Consider the following 24,890-nt stretch of genomic DNA (forward strand, 5'->3'; position numbering starts at 1 on the left):
GTATAAGCAAGATAGTTGGATACGCAAGAGAAGGGTTCAGTGCTGTTTCTCCTCATTTCCATCTTATAAGTCTCTACAGTTTTGCTAACACAGAAATACTCAGATGATAATTTTCAGTCTGACAGACCCTTAGGTTTTTAGGTGATAGGTAATCACTAAAAAGCACACGATGGTAGAAATGGAGAAAGGAAAGGTGCTGATGGCATGAAGGTAGGCAGATAAACAGTCTCTAAACCAAGATTTTTTTACTTTTTTTGACACAGGCACTGTATATATAACATAGAAATATAATAGCTATTGTATATTAGGAAAGGGAAAAAAAGCCCTTCTGTTAGCACGAGTGTTCTGCATCTTCTCAGTGAGTGTCAGTGGAAGTGACTGGAGGGAAGCACCCACTCTTGCACTTTTTGTGGATCTATAGGTGTAGTTCAGGAATGCTGTGAAGTGCTTTTCCCTTGGTTTCTGAGGGCATAACAATTAAGTGATGGTCTAGTCTGTCTTTTGACAGTCTGCTGATGATTTGCTATGTTGTCTACATCAGCTGACATGACACATCAGCCATTTCCTTCCAAACCATAAATTTGCCTAAACTTTTGTTAAACTTTATTAATTTAGTAGCTTCTTAAGGTCTGATATTTGCAAACTGTTAAAGCGTCTCTTCAATTCATGTGTGCCTGGTTCTTTGTTGGAAATCTTTGTAGAAAAAAGAAAAATAGCATTAATTGCATCAAACCACTGTTTTTCACAGGCAGTTTAAAAGCAATTCCTGTAATGCTTGTGTATATTTAAAAGTGAAAAATAGTCTGGAAAAGCAGGGGGATTTCTTCCTTCAGTGTCACCGTACAGCATGTTGTGTTGGTATTCTTTGAAATGTATAGGAAGTATGCAGCTATGAGAGTACTGATGGGTTTCCATTAGGGTGATTTGTTTCTTATTCAAAGGCTACTGGAATAGAAGATGGAGCTTGAGATATTTTTACAAAAAAGGAAAGTAATTGTTTGGAGCGCTGGGGGAGCATTTGGTGTTCCCTGTGTAATGGAGATGTATGATCTTATCAGTTGTAGCACCTAGTGAACCAGTGTGGAATTAAATTCTGAGCTGCCTGGGAAAAAACTAAAACTTACGCAAGGAGAACAAAATGTTTTAAATATCCTTTTGAAGATGCTTTAGAAAAAGGCTGAAGAGCAAAGTCTGGAAGTCAGTATTTAAAAGTGGTGGATTGATTGAAGCAATGCATTTTTTCTGAGAAGTTAAACAGGAGTTTGTGACCTTAATAGCTCTCTTACTCAGTTTATATTTGAATTTTTTTGGCACAAGTCACATTGGGCGTGTGTATCTTTTATTTTCTATACGGCGTGTATATACAGACACGTGTATGTGCACACACAGAGTCAGCATCGTTTTCCTTACCCAGTTAGTCTGGCAACAGTTGCAGTATTTCAAAATTAGCGTCCTTAGATACTGAAGATGCTCCCTTACCCGTTTCTGCGTTTTTAGTGAACGCAATTCATTGGGCAACTGATCTTCATGCACAGCTTCTATTGGAAAAACTACTGTAGTGAAATAAGCTTTTCTGACTGGTGTTACATATGTAAGAAATACATCCATTTGTCAATCCTTCCACTGAAGTGTGGCTTAAACGGAATAGTTGTGAATTCATATATTGTAGAAATTTCGGTATGTAGTTTTCATTAATTATTAGTCTGGAAAATACCCCTCACTATCCTTAAATTCATGACCTGATACAGATTTGTTCACGGTAATCTATTAAAAACTGGAGACATCTTAAATTAATATACACTATCACATTACAGTAGGCAAGCCTGTACAAGCTACTGAGTTCTATAAACTAGCACAGGAAACCAAAGACAGACATAAGGAAATGTCTTTGTAGATGTTACGTTAAAGCAAGCTTAAGTACAGCACATCATAAATGTATTTGATTATAGCAGTTATAAAAATATTGTAGCATTTGTGAAGTTGTCATCATCTCGCAGAATAATTGAGATCACTGCAATATCTACTATTGAATCCCTGTTGAGAATTATGATGCTAATTTTTTTCTGACAGGTTGTAAAGGATGAGGAATGCTGAGGTTTTGGAATTAACTGATGGTGTCCCAGCACTTGATGTGACACTTTATTTACTGGCATACAGGAAGAGGATTGGATTTTCCTCTTCTGATATTGAATGTAGCTTAGCAAAGATGTTATGAAAAGTATTTCTGGGTGGAATTCAATCCTGCTGAGTCATTTCTTTGAAAATAATCTGTAAACAAACTACTTTTTTTTTTTTTTTCCCCATCTGATAACCAAGGTTTGTTTCTTTGCCAGAAGAGAGATTGCTTATTACTTTTCCCAAGCACTGTCACTGCTTTCCAAAATAATGTTGTTTCCTCTGCCAGTGATTTGAGATCCATATAACTAAGCACTAGGGTTTTGGTTTGTCTTATTGTATTTAAATTGGACTCACTCTGTGAATTAAGTATTGTCCCTTGCTTTATTGAGGAAATTTCTAAGGAAAAACTTTTTTCCATGGCCTAAGTCTCCTCATGCTGACAAAGTACAGGAAGAAGATCAGTGTGTGACCTGCAATTCTGCCATTACTTGGTACAACTGTTCACAGCAACTGAAAACACTTCAAGCTGTAGAGGGTGTCATATCAACAGATGAAGAGCGTAATAAACTGAAGTGTGGCATTTTGAGACTGAAGGCTAAACTTTAACTTCAATTTGACATGCCAGAGAACTAGAAGTCTCTTTTTGTCAGAGGCAATTGAATAGTCTTAACTTCTCTGCTTCCAGTGTTTGATGGTTCATCTTACGTTAGCTGAATGGGCCCTTCAGGGATGTGGCAGTTTCCTTTCAGAATTGGAAGAGGTACAGATACAGTAATCTTCAACGTGTCCAACACAGTGCTCAACCTTGTAGAAGATGCAGATTATCTTCACTGTCATGTTCCTTATAGTATGTGACATCCTGGGGTTGTCTGACTAATGATTAAATAATAGTAGTGCCTTCCTTTCATTGCATGCTTTCTTTTTTTTTTTTCTCCAATTCTAGTAAGAATTTGGTCTAAGCCAATTCTACTTAAAAATTGTCAGTAAAATGAGACTTTTCTTCATTTAAACGATACTACCTCTTGATGAAAGTAGACTAATTACTTTCTTGCCAGTATTTGGTCAAGGATTCCCATACTGTTTGAGTTTTGTCCTTTAATAAGCATATAAAGGTTACTGTAGCAAAGAACTCTTTCGTCACAAGTAGTTGCAGGTTGAGTAATGGTCTGCAGTCCTGTTAAATCTTTATTTCTAGGGAGGAGGATGGAAAGGAACTGGATATATTCCTGAAGTTTCTCAGCTGGTTTCTGAAGATAAGGGGCAATAAAATTTAAGCTCTTCTTGTAGGCTTTCTGCAATTACATTTGCGACCCAGCAATGATCTGTTGTCCTTGCTGTTACGGGGAGATACTGGTAGGAATCGTATTCCTGAAATCCTAGTGTGTTCAACTCAAAGGGGGTTTTGTCTAGTCTGTGACATGATGGTTGGTCAAGATAAACTGAAGAATTGCAACAAAGATACTTCAGAGTAGAGCAACCTTTTCAACTTGATCATAACGGCTGATTCCCATACAACAACTTGCATTGCCAGTCGACTTGAACAGCAGCTTTTTGTCCATTCAGGTGTTTGATTGCAGTGGTCTTGAATCATCCTGGCAGAATTAAAAGGCTGAATTAAACGGTTTCTGATTTATGGTCATATGTAGCTGTACGTGTCAAAATGGAAGTATACATGTGCTGTAGATACCCATCCCAGCCCTTTACCAGAGAGTGAAGGTGCTGTTCAGATGGCGGGGAGTTGTGTATCTGTTCTTCACCCAACCGTGTTGGCAGTGCCATGCTAATTGGTATGCTGCTTTTATCATGCGAGTGGCAAAGGAATCCATGATTTGCACCCTAACCTGTTCAGCTCTGGCACAGAGGTGGGATGGGCAGGTAGCGCTGCTGCCTCTCAGCTCAGTGTGGTAATGTTTTATCAACTAACAGTAGGTTTTAGCAGAAGGTAGGCTTTACCGTGTGTTTCTAAATCTACCCTTTCTAATATTGAGGGTATTTTACTCTAGTTACACTGTGGGGACGTAATGCCTGAGGTTTCCTTATACAGATGTAGGAGAATGTCATTGCACTGTTCCTGTTCTGCCCTTGAAATGAGGGATTTGCACCTTTGTACTTTTGCTATTGTTCCTTCAGCCACATTGCTTTTATTTTACTATTTTATATATATATATACACACACACTAGAGTATATAATATACAAACTACATAAATGGGTACAACGTATAATCAGTGCTTGGATAGGAAAATGTCCATTATTTGTTCTTTCTTCCAAAGTCATTTTGGGAGTTCTGTGGGTTCTGGTTTGATCTGATACTGAACAAACTTGCTGTTTTTTGATGCACTTACCCGGTTCTACTGAAACAGGGTGTGTGACCCACGTTGGCCGGTAGTGTTGGGTATGATGCTTAAAGTACCAAGTTTACACATCTGACCATAATTTTAAATATCTTTTGTCAATGTGGAGGTAAGAATTCATTTGGAATATTGCTTGCATCTGGCACTTCTTTTCAGAACTCTGGATGTGATGTGTTTGTACAGTTTAAGTGTGCTATACCTCAGTGATGAAAAACAAGGCATTACAGCTGGAACAGCAGCATTTGCTATGGTTGTGGCTACCTAGTAATTTCTGTGATAAACCCTCCTTCAGATTGTTTTGTGAACTCGGAATTTTCAAAGTTCTTATTGTTTGTGTTGAAAGTACACTCTGGAATCTCTCCGCTCCAAAATTGTTTATTGGCTAAAATTGGAAGGCAAAGTAGTTAATGCTGTTTCTGTGTCCAGTCTGTTCTGGAAGGAAGCAGTGGCTGTTAGGGGTATGACTGGGGATGAGCTGGTAATAAAATGAAAATAATCTGAATTCAGGAACAAGCACACCCTGATTATGTTTCTGTGCATCACCTTTATCCCCTAGTTAAAACACTTAACATACGTGACCTTTTTGTGTAATTCTCATTTCATACTGTAGGAAAAATGGGGAAGTTACTTGGTTTGGCCAGAGGTGTGACTGAACTGCACAGCACCTTGTGTCTTGTGGGAAGCAGCGGGCCAGGCTGTGTATCAGGCAGCAGTGCTGCTGTTCCTCTGAGCAGTGTTATATTGGGCCTTTTCTAGCAAAATTTTCTACAAGAGAGCAAAGGGGGGAGTCATGTTAGTCTTTCTGTAAGTATAGTGCATCCAATTAGAATGTTCTACTCTTCTAATTTAGTACTACTTTTTTGGTTTTACTGTCTCTGATATTTTTTAGTTTTTTTACTCCCAAGATTTCCTCTGAGTACATTTCTGTTGTTCCTCTGCTCTAGTTAACCACCATGTTGTTCATTGGAAATATATAGTAAGAAGGACTACTACATAAAAGAAATTAGTTTCTAACTGTTAACATTTTATTTTTACGTTTCCTGGTTAGATGCTAAGTAGAAAATAGTTTTAGTTGTTAAACATTGCCTGGAATGTAGCAATAGATTTGAGAAAGTTGATATTGTAGTGCAGAGCAATGATGAAAATAGCTGCTCAGTACTTCTTGCAGGTCATTAGTTCGACAATTTAAAGAAGAGCATAGTAAGTTCCTTAAAGAGTGAGGAAAAAGAAGAAAGTATAGTAATGCTGTGCCACTGGACACCAGCATCATTTAAGTTGATGACTGTCATATACTGGCATAAGCCAGTGAAGATCACAGCCTGGTACCTCAAGTCATGCATACCCTTAACCTGATGTGTGATACCCAGCTCGCTTCTATTTAGAGAAAATACTGAAGCAGAGCATTGCTTTCCTGAAACATTCATAATTTAGCAGTTAAAGACAAAGCACAAATAATGAGTATGTCTTGATTACCAGCCCATTGTGAAGTTCTTTATAATCTGATGGCTGGCTATTGAGCTGATAGAAATGAATTTGAGGACTCATTGCACAGAAAGTTTGCAGTAATTTAAATATGTGATTTATTTTTTAAAAAAACCTAATGTTTATCCAACATAGAAAAGCAATGGCAGACATTTCTGTTTAATCTATCTTTATGGCTATGGTTAAATGGCACTCATTTCTGTTTAATCTAGCTTTATTTCTACTTCGGGGTTTTTTTATGCTAAAATCACAGTTCAGCTAAAATAAAATAAACCAGGATGGGCTTAAGAGTCTCAGGAACAAGTAAAATTCATCAGGGGAAAAAACCCTCATGTGAGAAACTACATATTTGAAACTTGGTTGAGATGGGATCATACTTGGGTATGTATTTATGAATGCAGGAGATGCTTACCATTGAGAGGTTCCCAGAATATTAATTTAAGGATATTCAGTATCTCAAGTTTCTGTATGCATTTGCATAGCCATGATGGCTTGTGCATCTTCAGGAGAATGAGAAATTAAGCCAACTTTGAAACTTGCACTCACATCTCTTCTATCTTTCTTCAGTATGGTATTAGGTAATTCAGAGAAGTTTAGTATGAACACACTGTTCTTGGAGACTTAAAAACAAGAGGCCAGACCACAGGTAGAAAACAAAACCTCAACTTAAAATGGTTTTACTTGTCTGTTAAGTGCGCTTGCCCGTAGTGTGTGCTTGTGGATCTACACAAGCTATTGATACGCTATAATGATTTATTTTAATGCTTTTTAAAAAGGATCAGTCACTCATGCCTTAAACCAGTCAGTATTTTCCTGCTCAGTGATAGGAACACAAAGAAGTTGAGTAAACTTCAATTCTTTGGAATAACACTACATCTGGGGGAGTGGGAGCCGTTCCTTTTCACTGGTGTGGATGGTTCCTGGACTGAGGGTGTGACAATTACAATGAATTTTAGGTTTGTTTCTGTGGTATGTGTGATGCTTTAGCCTTGGAATAATCATGCAAAGCAGGAGTTAATCTGTGACTTTTTAAAATTTATTACCATAAAATTCTTGGAGGGAATATTTTTCCTAATTTTTATTAGATTCTCCTCACTCTTTATATCCAACGTACACTCAGATTATTAATCTTGCTCCAGTTCTGTTGGAAATGGAAATAAAAATGTTTTCTTGTTCCTTTCTTCCAATGTGAAAAATACTTCTCGGAGCAGGCAGTAGATAGGATGTAAGCCTCTGTTCTTGCAAGGACAGTCAACCTACTGTAATGCAATAAAGCGGCTCATAAAATGTGTCCTTTGTGACTGACTGTGCAGTTTTTTACAGGTTTGGAGGGCCAGGTCTTTTCAGGTGTTGGAATGCTTCCTCCTCCTTAACTGTGTGCATGTACGTATTCCAGTGTTTATCACCTGAACATAAATATGTTTGTATATTCAAATCTGCTGTTCTCCCAGAGAACCATAGGTATGGCCATTGCTTTGCAAAATTTAAGGCTGTATTGAAGAAGGGTGGATCCTGAATACTTTAGGTTGATGATTTGTTAATTATGGCATATGTTTTCTTTTACATCGGTGGTACTGTGTAATCTGGCACTGAATTTTTAGATGGACTATTATTTCTGGCTTTGATTACTACTGCTTTGTGTTTTTTCCCTTTTGCTCTTGCTCCTTTCAGGCCACAGAGATGTTGTTTGTTTTATCACTGTGAACTGTTTTGTTTAGCATGTAAGAGTAGAATATATAAATGTTATAATAACTTGATTTAGAAGTTCAGAGCTTTCTGTCAAAACAACACACTCTTAGGAATATTCCCAAAGTAATTTGTTACATTTCTCTGTAATCTTAATTTCATTGCATTAAAACAAACAAACAAGGAATTTAAGCCTCTCTTGCGAGCTTCCTGGAAGAATTGACAAAACCTTATCCAAATAAATACCTTTTATTGGTATCTACCTTTTGTTAAACACTTTGTAAAACAAAACATCAAGGTAAATCTGTTAAGTTTAAGATGGAATATGTGCTGTGCAGCAGCGTATTCTCTTTTTTTAAATTAAAGACTGAAAAAACAAATCCAGTTCTAAAATTATGTCTTAAATCTGAAAAATGAGCAATAAAGTATTTGGTCTTTTTTATTCTGTACATTTATCTGATTTATAAAAGCAACAACTCTTAGCTTCACTTTTTTTTTTATATCAAGTATTTTCCAGGTGACTGAAAACAAAATAATCAAAGGCAGATACACCAGTGAAATAGTTAACTTAAAAAACCAATTTTTTTTAAAAATCTCCTTTTAAATACTGTTAAAATGACTGAATTGGTATGTGCAAGGGAAAAATGGATGAGATGTTTTAAACAAATAACCTAGTGTATCATTAATGTGAAGTAAAGAGAAACTGAAACAAGTTTTTGTTTAGTTTTGGTATCAGTGTTCGTCTTTGAAATCTTTGAGCTGCGAGTTTCTTTTGATTAATTAAAAAAATGAAGAATCTTCAGTTGTCTAGTTTAAAAAAAAAATCGGTTGCAGCTTGGGGTGAGGAAAGTTTTCCACAGTCCGAGTTGGCCATAGAAACCTCAACTCTGATGAAGAAATCTTGAAATAAATGCAGCTTTCTGACCTTCAGCAAGTATGTGGGTAGAGTGGGGAGTAAATAAGGGAGTAAATGGGGGAAGACTGGGCTGCCACTTCTGCAGAAAAACCTGAAGGGTGTTTTTTTTCTTACACCAACACCCTTTTCACGTGTATCTCACTTCTGCTATGAAGTGCAGCAGTGAAACAGTGTACAGCAGCAGTTCTTGCTGTGAAAAATCAGAGAGGAACAGGGATGTTTTCAGGCTTTTTATTAACTGACATCTTAAATGAGGAATTAGTGTTGTACATTAATGAATCAGAATTTGCTTGTTCTTCTTAAAACTTCATAAATACATAGTCTTGTTTTAAGTGAAAGATGATGGCCTGGGAGATGTTTGTTTAGGGGGCTGGTTTTTTCTTTACCTGAAGGAGTAGAGTAAATCACAAAGTCTCATCAAGCATGCTGCTCTTTGCTCCTCTTTGTACTAGCAAAATATTCTATTCACCTTTTAAATTGGAAAAACTCATTTCCTTCTGGAGTGTGAAAATAATCAGCTTATTTCTTATTAACTCTTAATGTCTTAAATTCTACATCTGTGTAGAAGGAATGTTGGCACTACATCTACCAAACCCCAGGAGCAGAGCAGCGGGGATGGTGTCCCACAAGGCTACCTGGGGTGTAATGTCCTAGTTCCATGTTTTCCAGGTGGAACAAACAAGTCCTTGAAGCCTGACAGGCTCTGCTTTTGGCTCTTTGCTTCTCTGATCTCCTCTTTTGGTGTCCATCATTAGTCTGAGTAGGGTTGTCTGTGACAGAAGAATACAGCAGCATTTTAAATGAGTTCTTCCTCTTTGTATGCCTGTCATGAAATTCGCTTCACTTGCTCAGTGAAATATTCTGCAGTTGATTAAAATGTAATAGAATTATGGTTCAGATAAATGCTGAGCATCTTTAAAAACCATACTTAGACATTTATAAAATATTGGGAAATCGTTAGAGGTCAGGTGTGCTTAAGCTGCCATTGATTGTGCCAGGCATATTTAAAATTAACCTTTTTCCTTTACGCTTTACTGTGGTTAACTTGTTCTATCATGTGTTCAAATGGTCTCTGGCCAAAAAGTTTTTTAACCTGTAATACGGTGCTTCTACCAGCTCTTTAAATTCTGATCCCTGGGTGAAGGTCTGTAGATGGTGCCATGATAACTGTGGGATGCTTTGTTGATTTTTGGTGCAAATTACAGGTGCTCATCACTGTCTGCCTTGTATCAGATGCAAACAAGCCTTACTTGTCTATCCTGTCACCCAGGAATTTCATCAATTTCTGCCTATGTCCAAATTACTGGAATCAAGAATTTCATTGGTAAGAATGCATCAAGTGATAAAACCTGCTCTAGTACCAGAACTACTGTCAAATCTGTTAGTAAACGCTCCGCTCCTAAACAAAGGTAAATTGTAATTGTTTTGAGTAAACTAGGTATTAGACTATTTTTAAATTATTTTTTTTTCCTTTCAGATTGGGCCTTCAAGGCCTTCAACTCATGCACTATCTAATCTGACCCCAAAGTCAGGAGATGCCTGAATTTTTAATAGTAAAATTTCCAGAGATACAAAGTTCAGATACACTTCGGCAAATGTGTTCAGTATTTCACAAGTATACTCTCCATACCTTGTTATTCTTCATTCACAGGCATTTTATAATACCATCAAAGTGCATGTTGCAAAACATAGCATCAGATTGATTTTTAAATTTTTTTTTAATTTTTTTTTTTTTTTAGAAGATATATATTTGAAGAACACTGGCTACTAGAGCAGCTGTAATTGTCCAGTTTACAAACACTTCAAACTGAGAAATCACTACAACATAAATTTGTTGTGTTGTTCCACTGTCAGGAAATACAAGAATAATCTTAAATTAATGATAAGCAATTAATGTATGCCTGAGGCCTTACATTTAGTCTATTATATACAACCTTTTTAAGTCTGTTGTAGAAACAAAACTTTAAGTTCAGCAAGGCTGTTACTGTAAAAACTTTATTTTTCATGATTAAGAGGTAATGAATCTGCAGTTTCTGTTCTTTATTGAGTATGCAGGGTAAGGAGTATAGATGATACAGGTCTGTCAGTGATGTAAAGAACGGCTCATCTTTGTTATTAAGGAGATGTACATAGGAGCTTTGTAGATCAGTGAGATCCTCCATGGTGGGGTAGGTGAGGCGCTGGAAGATGAGTGTTATTTCAGCCAGGAAGCTGGACTCTCATTTTTGAACCTGCTGCTGAATATCGTAAAAATTCAGTCACTCTGCCCTGAGTGTGTTACTTGTTTTTCTCAGCAGCTCCTTCCTTTTCTGTCTTCATGTTTGTTCCTTCTTCTGTCCACTCTGACACTTACTGGATATTTCTCTGCCGTTTCAGTACATTACTGCTAAAGATTCTTGGTCTCTTTTTCAAATCTGCCCATTTAGTTGGTCAAACTTAGCTGGGTGCCAGCTAATAGTTGATAAATGGCTTTAAATGATAAATGGCTTCAATCCAGGAGGAGACAGTCAGTGACCTACTGCATCACATAGACACACACAAGTCTATGGGACCTGATGGGGTACACCCGAGGGTGCTGAAGGAGCTGGCTGGGGTGCTCGCCAAGCCACTTTCCATCATTTACCAGCAGTCCTGGCTGACCGGGGAGGTCCCGACAGATTGGAAACTGGCCAATGTGACGCCCATATATAAGAAGGGTCGGAAGGATAATCCGGGAAATTACAGGCCTGTCAGCTTGACGTTGGTGCTCGGGAAGCTGATGGAGCAGCTCATCCTGAGTACCATCACACAACACATGCGGGACAACCAGATGATCAGGCCCAGTCAGCATGGGTTTATGAAAGGCAGGTCCTGCTTAACAAACCTGATCTCCTTCTACGACAGAGTGACCTGCTTATTGGATGAGGGAAAGGCTGTGGATGTAGTTTACCTTGACTTTAGCAAGGCCTTTGACACCATCTCCCACAGCATTCTCCTGGCGAAACTGGCTGCTCGAGGCTTGGATGATCGCACGCTTTGCTGGGTAAAAAACTGGCTGGATGGCCGGGCCCAAAGAGTTGTGGTGAATGGAGTTAAATCCTGTGGGCGGCTGGTCACGAGTGGTGTCCCCCAGAGCTCAGTTTTGGGGCCACTCCTGTTTAACATCTTTATTGATGATCTAGACAAGGGGATCGAGTGCACCCTCAGTAAGTTTGCAGATGACACCAAGTTGGGTGGGAGTGTTGATCTGCTCGAGGGTAGGGAGGCTCTGCAGAGAGACCTGGACAGGCTGGAGCGATGGGCTGAGGACAACTGTAGGAGTTTCAATAAGGCCAAATGCCGGGTGCTGCACTTGGGTCACAACAACCCCCAGCAGTGCTACAGGCTTGGGGAGGAGTGGCTGGAGAGCTGCCAGTCAGAGAGGGACCTGGGGGTGTTGATTGACAGCCGGCTGAACAGGAGCCAGCAGTGTGCTCAGGTGGCCAAGAAGGCCAATGGCATCCTGGCTTGTATCAGCAATAGCGTGGCCAGCAGGGACAGGGAAGGGATCTTACCCCTGTACTCGGCACTGGTGAGGCCGCACCTCGATGACTGTGTTCAGTTTTGGGCCCCTCACTACAAAAAGGCCATTGAATGACTCGAGCCTGTCCAGAGAAGGGCAACAAAGCTGGTGCAGAGTCTGGAGCACAGGTGTGATGGGGAGCGGCTGAGGGAACTGGGGGGGTTTAGTCTGAAGAAGAGGAGGCTGACGGGGGAGCTCATTGCCCTCTACAACTACCTGAAAGGAGGGTGCAGAGAGCTGGGGATGAGTCTCTTGAACCAAGGAACAAGTGATAGGACAAGAGGGAATGGCCTCAAGTTGCGCCAGGGAAGGTTTAGACTGGATATTAGGAAGGATTTCTTTGCAGAACGGGTTGTTAGGTGTTGGAAGGTGCTGCCCAGGGAGGTGGTGGAGTCCCCATCCCCGGAGGTGTTTAAGAGTCGGGTTGACATAGCGCTGACGGATCTGGTGTAGTTGGGAACTGTCAGTGCTAGGTTAACGGTTGGACTAGATGATCTTCAGTGTCCTTTCCAACCTAGATGATTCTGTGATTCTGTGTAAAGGAAGAGGATAAAAATAAGGTTCAAGTTGAAAATGACACGTGAATTTTTAATATAGGTATTTTAACCAAATTATTTTTGCCTTCTTTAATCATTACAGTGGAAGAGTTCCTCTCCTATTACTACTCTGCCCGCCGTCATTCTCCCTTCTTCCCCAGGTATTGAAAATCAGTAAATGCTATTTAATGTTTTAGCATCAGAAGCTCAGAGCTGTCAGATTTGGACTGGAAATGATTCGTGCAGCTGTACTTTTTCAGCAGTTTCACCAAAACACAACTCATTTCTCCCCCTTTTGCGTGTGCAGGGGAAAATGGTTTCTATCTATCTCCCACTGATGTTGGTTTGGGTTAGTGGTTTGGTTTCTTCCCCTCCCCACTCCGGTGTAGTCCAAGATCAGTGAGCCGACATACCAGCTTGCAGCTGCCAAAAGTGGGAAGCCTCTTCTCTACTACTTGCCATGTGCTTTTGCTGCTTACTTTAGAGCTTTTCTGAGCCACTTTACCTCATCAAAATGGACCTTCCCCCCAAAAACCCCGAAAAAAACAAAACCAAACCCCCACCAAACCCAGAAAAAAGCCTGGACTGATTTCTTCTGTCTTAATAAGTAAAAGTAGCTCAGAAACTGTTTAAGAAGCAGCAGGAGGCCACAGAAGGGAAGCAAGGGCTGCATAGTTAGGAGGAGTGGATGAGGAAACACTTGGCAGGGAGGAAAGGGGTAGCGAGCTCCGCAGCTTTGGCAGCAGCAAGGACAAATTGGTTAAATTAAGTTGGTTCAGCAGCCTGTGGTGACAACTTACTTGCCTTTGAAATATTAACTCAATCCTCTGTACAAAATATATTCTTCAGAAATAATCGTACATCAATTTTGTAGCTTCTTACAGAAGCAGATCTGAAAACCAGGCTTAAATTCCTTTAATGATATTTGAACATTAAACTCTACATGAGAACTTGAACTGTGTGCAAGAAAATATTTGGCATTTAAAAAAACCTCTGAAAGTACTGCAATGAGTGATGGGCCATCTTTAATTTTCTTTTTTTTTAAACTTATGAACCCTTATAAGAGTCAGAATATACAGTGTAGGCTTTTCTGATGCATTCATAGATGTGCTTTTTTCTAGGATTGTTTAATTTTCTGATTTGTTCCATGCAGAAAAACTGTCAAAATGTTATTTGACTTTTTTGTTTTCTGACTTCATGTCAGTCTTTTCCGGTCATCATCTTGCACTGGCAACTATTGACTTGATAAATGTAGTCTATTAAAAATAAGACATGAGAAAGCTCACAAAGCTGGTGTATCTGTATTTTCATCTGAACTTTCTGGAAGTACTAAGGGTCATATTTCAGCTTCAACAGTAGAAGAAGAAAGGTTAAGCTTTTCTGGATGTTCTTAATATAAAAAAAATGTATTGCATCAGTGGTCCACTGTCTTTGACAGCATCTCCTATTTGACTCTTCCAGGAGACAACGTGAGCATGGCTGTTGTCTGCAGTCCATCTTCCTTGTGTTTCTTCAGCTTCCACTACATTACAGACTTGTAGAGAGCCTTTTAATATCCATTCATGCGCCCGTTGTCCATACTTTTCTGAATTTGCTGTTACTATCTGTCTCCACAGTCTGCTGTCCGCTACCTCCTGTTTAGAAAAGATCTTTTGACTGAAACTAATTAGGGGATTAGTTTAGGGTTCAGTTTCTCCATCATCATGGATTTTGTAACTACTGATCAAGTTCTAGGCTGAAGTCCCAGCTTTTTTAGGTTCCCCTCACATGGCTGCTGCTCTGTCCCTTAATCATTTTAGTTGTGCTTCTGTGGACTTTCTGGACGGTACTCAGGATGTGGTGGAAATTCCATTGACTTTTCTACTCTGTTGCACCTTGGGGTTCTTTGCTGGCAAGGGATTGTATGATGCTGAAGACAGTAGACACCCCTTGCCTTTAGTAAGCACTGGCAGAACCTCCTCGAAGTTACAAAGATCCTGAAGACCCAATTTCAGGCTAAAACTAACAATGCAATGAAATACTGTATCCTTCAGTTGGAATACTTAATATTTTATCCCTTTGTGTCCTTTTTCCTAAAGCTAGCTACTGTACCAGTTTGCATGGGGTTTGAGTGACACTAGGTGCCTCCAACCCGTGAAATCTTATGGAAAAAAGTTTGTAGCGTGGAGGGTATGTTACCACAACTGAACAGTATTGTGGTTTTGTGCAGAAATATGTGTATTTTCAAGTATGTTAAAGCGCATTCACTCCTTGTAGAAAGAGATTGTTTTTCTATTTTCTTTCTAGCTACTGTGGAGTAGTTATTTTAAAATAAGTTTAGATATATTAAGAGCACAGATTGCAAATATCTAAAAGCTCTTCCTGAAGCTCATGGGCAAAACTGTTTTAATTACCAGATCCTCTTGTAAGAGATTGTATTTTTAGGCCAAGTAAAACTCAGGCTTTAAAAAAATTGAACATGCTTAAGTAGTCCCCCCCTTAATGTTTCTGTATGTTCTAATAGGGCTTGAAGGAAGATTGGATTGATAGCTCTGTGTGTATTGTTAGCTTACTGGAGGTGTCTTGTTTGTGTAACACCAACTTAATTTATTACCACCTGCAGTTTCTGCAAATGGTCAGTGTGTTGTACGCAAATTGTGTATTTCATCACTATGATGTGGTGGAGAATTGATTAATTGTTTCCAGAGAAATAATTGAATAGAGTAAAAATACACTAGAAAGTAATGGTTTCATCTTTATGAGTCTTCTTAATGCAGTGATCAAATATATTATAAAAAGATGCAGTAAATTCATGTGGAGGTAGTGAAACCTGCTTACTTGATTTCTTCAGGTTTGCCCTAGTTTCTTGACGATGCAGATGTTACATCAGTCATCCCCATGTCCCTTGATACCCTCACGTGATGAGGGACAGCACACGCTGGTGGTTTTGGACCTAAGTGAGTGCTGATACATCTATTGTCATGTTTGTGCTCATTAGCTAGCTGATGGGCCGTCAAAGAATGCCGGAAGACTGAATTTTACTGCTGTTTTTTTTTTCAGAATGTGCAGCAACTGAACTACCTGATATTTCTGACCCCGTTCCAAGTTGAAGGAACACAGTTGCTTTAATGGAAGTGGCTGAAGCTCATTGTGGCAAAGGCTGTGTTGTATGTGTTGCCCATGAATTGCAAGACATGGTGTAGTTTGACCTAGATGTCCCCTGTCATGGAAGGGTGGAGGGGAGAGGAGGAAAACCGTGCCACACGTACCGTGATCAGGTGTTCTTGAGACACTTCTGCGTGATTTCTTCCACAGTTTGAAGTGACAAAAATGATAAAGCTTAATTGCAACAAAACTTGTCTTACTGTAGGAGATTGAACCCAACTCTTCCAGGTTCCAATTAATTTTTCTACTACAGACCAATATCTTATCCTTTCAAGTATTAAGTTTCTCTTTCAGAGAACTTTGTTGAAGGAAGCCCTAAAGTAAACATATTTCAACTGGTTAATACCTGGTTTAGGAATGGCTTTTTTCCCCTTGTTTAAAAGGTTAAGAAATAGTGACTCAGTTGGAAATAGAATGGTCTAATTGCAGCTATTACCATCTTCAACTCAGTCTTAACCTTTTTTTGATGGCTTGTATTTCATGCAAAGATGAATCTTTGGCTGATCTGACATACTGGAGATGGTTACAGGAGAAAAAAAAAACTGAAATAGTTTCTCTAAAATTGGTTGTTTGGTAAGCGGTTGTCTGTCTTCTGTCCCCATTTACTGCATGTTGAGGAAATGCCCATTCTGAACCCATTTTATATTGTAATCGAGTTAACCTAAGTGACAGCTTTCCCTGAAGATTGTGAATTCTTTCCTTCTCAGTACAATGTGAATGTTGAACCTCAGGACCTCTAGTATATTAAACATGCTTCTGTAATTAATATAAACTCAAGGAGGGTTTAGTAGCCCTGTGTTAGTAGATTGGAGGTAAAAGACTGAAAAATGCCTTCAGTGGGGGCCAGGGGTGTTTTCTTGGATGATTCAGGTCTTCAGAGCTTTTCAGCATTGATGGTTCTATTCAAAGACTTAATGGAGCATTCACTGGAAAAACCCACAAGAATCAGTAGCATAAACTTCATCGCTATTAAAAAAAACAAAGACAGTGAAGGCCCCTCTGCTGCAGAGGTATACCAAAGCATCTTCACCCAGATAATAAACTTAAACAAACTTCGATTTGTAACCAAATCCAAATAGCTGAAACCAACAAGACAATGCGGGTGTCCAAAACAGTGCTCCAGTAACATTTTACAGACTGTAGCTTTGATGTGCCAGTTGGGGAAGGTATTACTACACAGTAACACAGAAGGATGATGACATGTAAAGAATGATGACTCCAAGTGTGCAGACACTCTCTCACTGAAGGGAAAACCTCTCACTCATGGGTGCCCAGAAGAAGTATTCAATCACCAAGGGGGAGTTGAGGGCACTCAATCCCAGAAGGTTTTCTTGGGTGGTCCAGAGACCCGCTGCTCTGAGGAGAACCACTCCAAGGGGGCCTCTGATGGGGGCCCCGTTTTATAGCCTGGTCGGATCTGAACTGTGGTCATATACGGTCAGTGTTCTAGAAACTTCTCTTGACCAAGGTGTTTTGTTGGCTGAGGGCATTGTCTGTCGACCAGGAATCGCCCGCATCACTTTTCCTGCTGCCAGAGCTGGTGGCCACCATGTTAAAAGCCCTAGCCCCTGAGAGAGGGATGCTTCTGCCGCACTCTCCCAGTACATGTACAATGCACAGTACAGAAGTCGCTAGTTTTGTGGGAGGTGTGTGGGGACAGGGACTATGTCCAAGAGAGAATTGCAGATGCAGTGAGATAGCGAGTGAAAGGGCAGAGGTCCTGGGTTTAGATTCAGCCCTACACAACATGTCAGGAGGATCAACCTGGAATGAAAGCACTGCTAGAGAATCCATAAATCTTAATTCTGCCGCAAGGCGATATGGAATCATTGGTATTGACTCCAGAAGTCTGGAGAGGGACCTTGATGTACTGGTTTGAGTGGATTCTTTTACATTGCCCTTTTAAACCTATATCAAGTTGTGGGTTGTTTTTTTTTTTCTTAAATAAAAATCTTGAAATGGGCCATACAATGTATATTTATCTGCTCATAGCTTGACTTAATCAGTGTACGGAGACTCATTAATCATCATAGTAGAGGCTTGGACTTGTGCCTGTTTCATGATCGTGTCAGTACAATGAGTCCTGGAGACCACCAACTGATTTCTTATCAGACATTATGCCTTTGACTTGACTGTTAAATCAAATGCCACATTTGTAAAGGTTTTGCTTTTCTTTGACTACTGAAGCTAATTCTGGTTACTCTTCTGTCTTTGGGTGCAGTAGGTGGAGACTTCAGGAGAAACTAATGCCTAAGCTAAAGGAAAATGTGGTTGGTGTTCAGGTCCTCAAACACAGCATAGAGCCTTGAACTCTTGAGGAGCCAAGAGCTTTGATTCCTAAGGGGATCCAAGGGAGTAGCACAACTTACTTTGCTCTTCAAGATCTTACGTGAGGATGCAGGGAGGCATAAGGTATATGCCCAGTTCCAACAACCACAGCTATGAAAATCACTGTTTTTGTGTGTGTGTAGATACACAGAAGCATAATCTCAAAAAGCTTGTAATTAGGAGAATTGCTATGGTCAGCCTACACTGAACTTCCATTCAGTCACTTGAATAAGAATCACTTCATTCTTCATTTCTACCTATATACCAGCAGCTTTAATTACTGGATTGGAAAACACTTGAAGGTTTAACTAAAACTTTTTACAAGTCATTGAACTTTGTAATAGGCTACTGTCATGCATTACAACAACATGGCTGTTGTCATGCTCTGTTCCTCTTGAGCATTTTAAGTTGCTTTTATCTGATATGTACTTCTGGTTAAAACTGTATTAAGGGGGATTAAAAATTAAAAGCCTGTACAGTTGAATGTTTTGAAATACAGGACTGGAATGGTATCATTCAGTAATATAAAACTAGGAAAGTCAGGTTTCAAGTCAAATGGTAGCCAAACCCCAGGGTGTTAAGCTGTGATAGTGCATAGCCAGAATACCTTACTACTTTCCTTAGCTGCCTCTAGTTTCAGGCATTTCTAGTTTTTAATTTCTGAGAACCTCACTTGCATTATCACTAATTCTAATTAGTTTTTACTATTCTAGAAAAACAGTAAACTCACTGCTTCTACTTACTTCTAAAGCTGTTTAGAAGAAGAACTTGTGCTATGTCGGGCCTCCATAGCACAATATTTCAGTAAGTAGTATTAGAAAAGATTACAGTTTAGTTCATTTTCTGGTTTTGATATTCATAGGATGGGCTGCTGCCAAGTGGTAGTGCAACTTCAAAATAGATAGAATTTTATTTTAACCTTTATTTTAAAAATTCTTACTTGCTTATATCTGTGGTGCCTTTTTAAAGAAAACTTCACCACTATAATTCTTTACAACTTGCTAGAGAAATTCAGAAGATCAGCAACAGAAGATGTAAGGGGGGATTAATGTTTACTTAGATTTCAGTGGTGCCAAGGGACCAAAGTGAAGGTTCGAAGTGCTGTTGAGAAATTAGGCAAGTATCTAGCTGGATACCTTGTTCTTATTAAAGCATACACAGACATTGATTTTTCTTGTATTCCCAACACAAGTGATGTTTCCTCATTATTAAATTTTTTAATATTAAAAATAGAAATTGGTGCCAACTCCAAAGGGAATTGCTGGTAGCACAGATTATGCAATGTTACAATAAAATTAGGTTAAACTGAATGTTTAAGTTATGTCAGGACATAATCCTGTGGGGTTCTTAGTGAGAAGGATGGATACTGTTTTGAATGTGGCAGGATGGACAGAGTGCAAGACGTCTTGGTGAATTTGAATTGCTGCTTGACAATACAAATAGTTCAGCTGATTATCAGTACCCTAAAACTTTCTCTCTCATCCCAAGGTGCAGTGCTATCCAAGTAACAGGCTACCGCTTCTGTAGTGCTTGGCAAAAGTGATTTACAAGTCCTTAAGACAGCCTGCATCAAAAGCAGCTGTACATGGAATATGCCCTTGTTTCAATTAGTTTAGGTGATACATATATTTATTAATTGACTTTTGCTGATACGTGCTTTGTGTTTAACAGGCCCAAGGTTGTCATGCTGATTTGGTTCATAAGGGTCTTGTAGTTCATGCTTTCTCTCAATTCCTCCTTCATGCTTCCCTGAATGTTTAATCTCCTCAAACATTGATATAATGGAAATAAATTTTCCCATGTTGGCAACTCGCATTGCTAAACTTGTTTTGACTTTGGTCTGTATTGTCTTACCATGCTGATTTTCTAGTGTATTTCTAAAATACTTAATTTTGAAAAGAAAGAAAAACTAGATGTTTCTGCTTTGATCTGTATTGAGATACAGAGTTAGTAACCCCTTAGGCAAAATTCTCCAGGGGGAAAAAATGTGTTCAGAGGAATTGCCAGTACCAGGCCGTTCTTCCATTTCATATCAATATGGTGAAATATTTGGTGCATCAATTTAGACTAAAATAGATACTAAGAATGCAAATTTTAAATTGTTTTAATGTGGCTGGCCAGGCTGATTTATACTTTGACCTGGGGGACTTGATAAATGCTTTTGACTGTGAATAATGTACTTAAAATACATACATATCTGGAGGAGTGGGGAGAGAGCAGTGACCAGTAGGAGATCAGAGAAGAGGCAACAGAAATAAATGTGTTCTTGGGTGTAGTCATAGCAAATACTACCAAGAAGAGTGTTTCACCTTAGATACCTTTCAGCTGTAGTCAAAGGATTCCTGCTTTTTTCTTATGCGTTTGAACATCAGCATTAGCTGAAAAAAAGAGAACAAGAAAAATGAACTCTGGAAACAAACAGGGCCTTTCCAGTGTGATTTACAGAAATAGCTGAAATTATTGACTCTTTCTGAAGGCAAAAGTGGTGATAATAGGAAAAAATACTCTTTCTCCTCTTCATGTTTGTCCCAAATTTGAAATCACAAACCTAATGGTTTTCTCAAAGTTTCATCCTTAAATCTGCATCCTTAAGGGTGTGACAAAATGTTAAACATCAGGTAAATGCAAAAAAACTTGTTGCACACCTGGCATGCTTGCTGCTTCTTTCCTGTGGCCTGTATGTGTTCTGGGGGTGCTGCTTTGACCACTTTGCTTTTTCCACTGTTCTGGACTTCTGGGGATGGGACTGTTAGCATAACCAAGCACTTCAGGTGTGCAACCACGCCACGTGATCATCAACATGTAGTTGAATACACTATGACTGTTTTCTTAGAAGAAATTTATCTTTTAAGTGCTGCTAAGAAGGTTTCAGTGAGTCATGCACTTCATGTCCAACAGCAAGCACTGGGACCAGATCTTGTGATAAATATCTCTATATATATCAGGAGATGGGATATCAAAAGTCAGCGATGTGCTGACCCTTAACACAGACTCCTGAAAGTACAAGCTTTGTCACGGGGAACATAGTTAAAACTGTACTTCACATCCTTACTTTCTGTGAGGTTGAGATAGTCAGGTTAATATTTCCAAGGTGAGCTACAGCAGGATTTAATACAAGCTGTGAAAATGGATTGAGCTTGAAATTCGTGAGATGTATTATGGATAATACTAAGGAATTTAGAGTGTGAAATACGTTCTTACTCTAGCCTTCGTCACCAAATCACAAAATCGCTGAGGTCAGAAGGGATCTGTGGAGATAGCTTGGTCCAACCCCCCTGCTCAGAGCAGAGTCAGCTACAGCAGGTTGTTCAGGGCTGTGTCCAGCTGTGATTTGAATATCTCCATTGGTGGAGACTCCACAGCTTCTCTAGGCAACCTCAGTGTTCACCCACCCGTGTAGTGCAGAAGGTTTCTCTTATATTTAAATGGGAATTTCTGTTTGTCACTTTATGCGTATTACCTCACGTCCTCACCCAACATCACAGGGAGCAGTCTAGCTCTGTCTTTACTGGTATTTGTACACTTTGGTAGGACCCCCCTGAGCCTCCTCTTCTCCAGGTCAAACCATCTCAGCTCTCTTAGCCTCTCCTTGTTGGTAGATGCTCAGATCCCCGAATTGTCTTTGTGGTCCTTCACTGGTCTGTCTCCATTATGTCCATGTCTCTCTTGTACCTGGGAGCACAGCACCCCCGATGCCCCTCACCAGTGCTGAGTAAAGGGAAGGATCACCTCCCTGGATCTTCTGGCAACGCTCTGCCTAACACAGCCCAGGAGGCTGGTAGCCTTTGCTGTAAGGGCACGGTGCTGGCTCATGGTTGGCTTGTTGTCAACCATGACCTCCAGGTCCTTCTCTGCAAAGCTGATTTCTAGCCTGTCTGGTAAAGCAGCATTGTTTATCAAGGATGCAGGTAACATAAAAGCTTTTCTTTCTTTTAATAACGTTGATATTTTAATGTACTTTAAGTCTCATAGAATTATTCACCAAGACCAGAGAAAGAAATGAACTGTGAATTTTTATTGTATTTTAATATATTCTTATATTTTTAATAGATTTTATAGATAGGTTTGAATTGAGATCCACCAAGTTATTTTGCAGCAATATGACCTAACTTTAGCTAATAGATGTTGATGCCTTCAAGCCTGAGATGGGGGATCAGAATACGGAGGTTGACCAACATCATAAAATTTCATGATATCTACAAAGGACACCATGAAGTCATAGTGTGGATAATTACAGCTTGGTTCTTTGTAACATGAACTTGTTAATGCTGTGTTGTTGGCCATCGGCCAATGCTAGTATGAGGAACACTTTTGTTTATTTTCTTAATTATTTTAAAATGTATTATCAAACTGCTAATGTTGAAGACATTATTGGCATTGAAATGATTTCCCTTATGAGACTATTTTAATTTTTATATCAGTTTATTAACCAATTTTTAGTTAATGAATTCAAATATTTCTTATTATTTTTAATTGTCTCATTAGTGGAAATGATTTCGTTTCTAAGTATTCAGAGCTGGTAGTGAAACATGAGTTTGAACTTTGATTGGGCTACTGGAAGTCATAATACTGACTTTGTTCCTGATTTAGTTAGCAAATGCGTGAAATATGCAGTACTCACAAGATGTGGCAGCAGGAGGCATGTTGAGCAGCAAATGAATTCTAGAAGGATTCATTTAGTTGGTTCTAAAAATTTGTGGTTTTTGATAAAATAAAACAACTTTTATTATACTTCCCTAATGTAACTGGTACGTAAGTAATTAAAATGTCGAGTATTCAAAACCAAATTGTATGAAAACAAAAAGAAGCACAAAAAAGGTGAATTGCTTTCTTGTAATTGATTTGAAAAGCTGTGAAGTGCAGTGTGTAGATTTTGTTTTGTTCTTGGATTTTTGTTTTTTCTAAAAAGCTTTATCTTCTAATCTTGTTTAACTGTCTCCCATACACTTTCCTAAAGCTCAGGTACTCCACCACAGTAGAGCAAATCATCAGAAGGATAACGTGCATCATAGTCTGGTAACAGCTGCAGCATTTTAGCAGACCCACTAAGCATCACCAGGCCGGGATTGGTTTGCTTCCCTCCTTCCCCCAAGCTTGGAATAAGTCTTTACAGTACTGAGAAATATGGGTGTTTTTTCTAAACTGCAAGCATTGGGAGAACAATAGTCTTTACTCTTCGAAGCTCAAAGGGATAGTTGGCACACAACTTTGCATGCAAACAACTTTGATCCCACTTGATTTTTGGCCATTAGTCTGGATGTTCCCCAGCTCTGTATCCAATAAAATACAGCAGAACTAACTCTCCATACATGATGTAGAGTTGTACAATGGTTTAGATTGGGAGGGACCCTGAAAGATCATCTGTTCCAACCCCCCTGCCATGGGCAGGGACATCTTTTACTTGATCAGGTTGCTCGGACTGCCCTGTCCAGCCTTGAATACTTCCAGTAATGGGGCATCCACAGATGCAACCTGTTCCAGTGTCTCACCACCCTCATTGTACAAAATTTCTTATTTATATCTAATCTAAATCTACGTTCTTCTTAGTTGCTGTAGCTTGTTTCTGCTCCGTAATAGCATGCTACTTGTCTATTTAACACCAAGAGGACTAAAGCTGCTCTTTCAAACTGAGATCTGTAATGGCAGGATTACAACCAGTCTGGTTTGAATTTAGAAGAGCCCAAATAAGCATCCTAGTCTTGTAATCTTAGCTTTCTTTGTATCATAAAACAACCAAACAGATCTTGTAAAATAGTTGTTTAACTATCCTTGTATGGAGAGCAGCTCTCTTTTACAAAGTTTTGGCCTGAGGCAGAGTTTCACAGTCACACTACAAACTCAAACCCAAGGGCTGGTTTTAATGGGCATGTTAATAGGTCCATAACTAGAGATACTGCATGTGTTTCTATACCTTGAGCTATCAAATTTATTGCTCTTTTGGTACCTCATAAAGTAAGTATTGGGATTTCTTAAGCTGTAAGGAATCTAGTGATAATCAAATTCTGAAGGAAAACTGCTTTTCTGATTTTGCATAGGAGGTTGTTTTACCTTTAAAAGCCTCAGTCTCATAAAACCTTGTAAAAACTGACAATACCCTGTACGCAGTACGGTCAGTCTGATTCCACATTTTTCCCTCAATGTGATGAATCTAAAAAAAAAATACAATGGTGTTTTGCCTATCCATTGAAATTATGCCACCTAAGCACTTCTGTATGTAGAAACTGATGTCTTTTCTGTTTGCTGCTCACAGGGGAGGTGGATTGTCCATATTAAGTCTGTGGTCAGGCATCTTCTAAATGCTTGTTTTGGTGTTTTCCTGTCACTTTTCTCCCTGTTCTTTTTCGGCCAGATAAAACCTAATGAATGTGTATGTTAAGTGGATGGAATACAGTGAATTAATATTAAAGCAGGCTTTCTTTTAGTTCTCCTTTACTAAAAAAATTACTCGTCTCGTGTTGGTTTGTAGCAAATTTCTCTGCTGTTTGCATACCAAATCTTGAAGTAATGCAGAAGTTGTGGCCCATGTCTGAGCCTGAAAACTGCCATTTCATTCCTAGGAGTTGCACTATTGAAGGGCTCCGTCTAGGTGAATTGATCTTGATGAAACTCCCCGCCCTGCGGACATTTGGTGTTTCATGATGGCTATTTTAACCTTACAGGAGAGGAGCCCTGCAGTTAGGAGCATGTCAGCATGTACGGTCATGCTGTCCTCGTGTTAATATGCCATAGGGGAGATTTTTATACCTGCTTCAGCTTTCAAGTCAACATTTATATGCAAACAGCTCAC

General features: G+C 39.2%; 1 protein-coding gene across 8 annotated transcripts in view; it reads left to right on the forward strand.

Moving 5' to 3' along the window:
• PTK2 (protein tyrosine kinase 2) overlaps positions 1-24,890 on the forward strand; it is a 230,038-nt gene that overhangs the window by 72,657 nt on the left and 132,491 nt on the right. Inside the window, exon 1 of one of the 8 annotated variants that reach the window (XM_074831507.1) lies at positions 15,763-15,777. The exons of the other annotated variants lie outside the window; for them this stretch is intronic. The gene's annotated coding sequence lies outside the window, so the exon portion shown is untranslated. Of the gene's footprint in view, positions 1-15,762; positions 15,778-24,890 lie in introns of those variants that run through there. 8 annotated transcript variants of the gene reach the window in all.

This window comes from Strix aluco, chromosome 1, assembly GCF_031877795.1.
Source record: "Strix aluco isolate bStrAlu1 chromosome 1, bStrAlu1.hap1, whole genome shotgun sequence".
In the NCBI taxonomy this organism is placed as follows: Eukaryota; Metazoa; Chordata; class Aves; order Strigiformes; family Strigidae; genus Strix; species Strix aluco.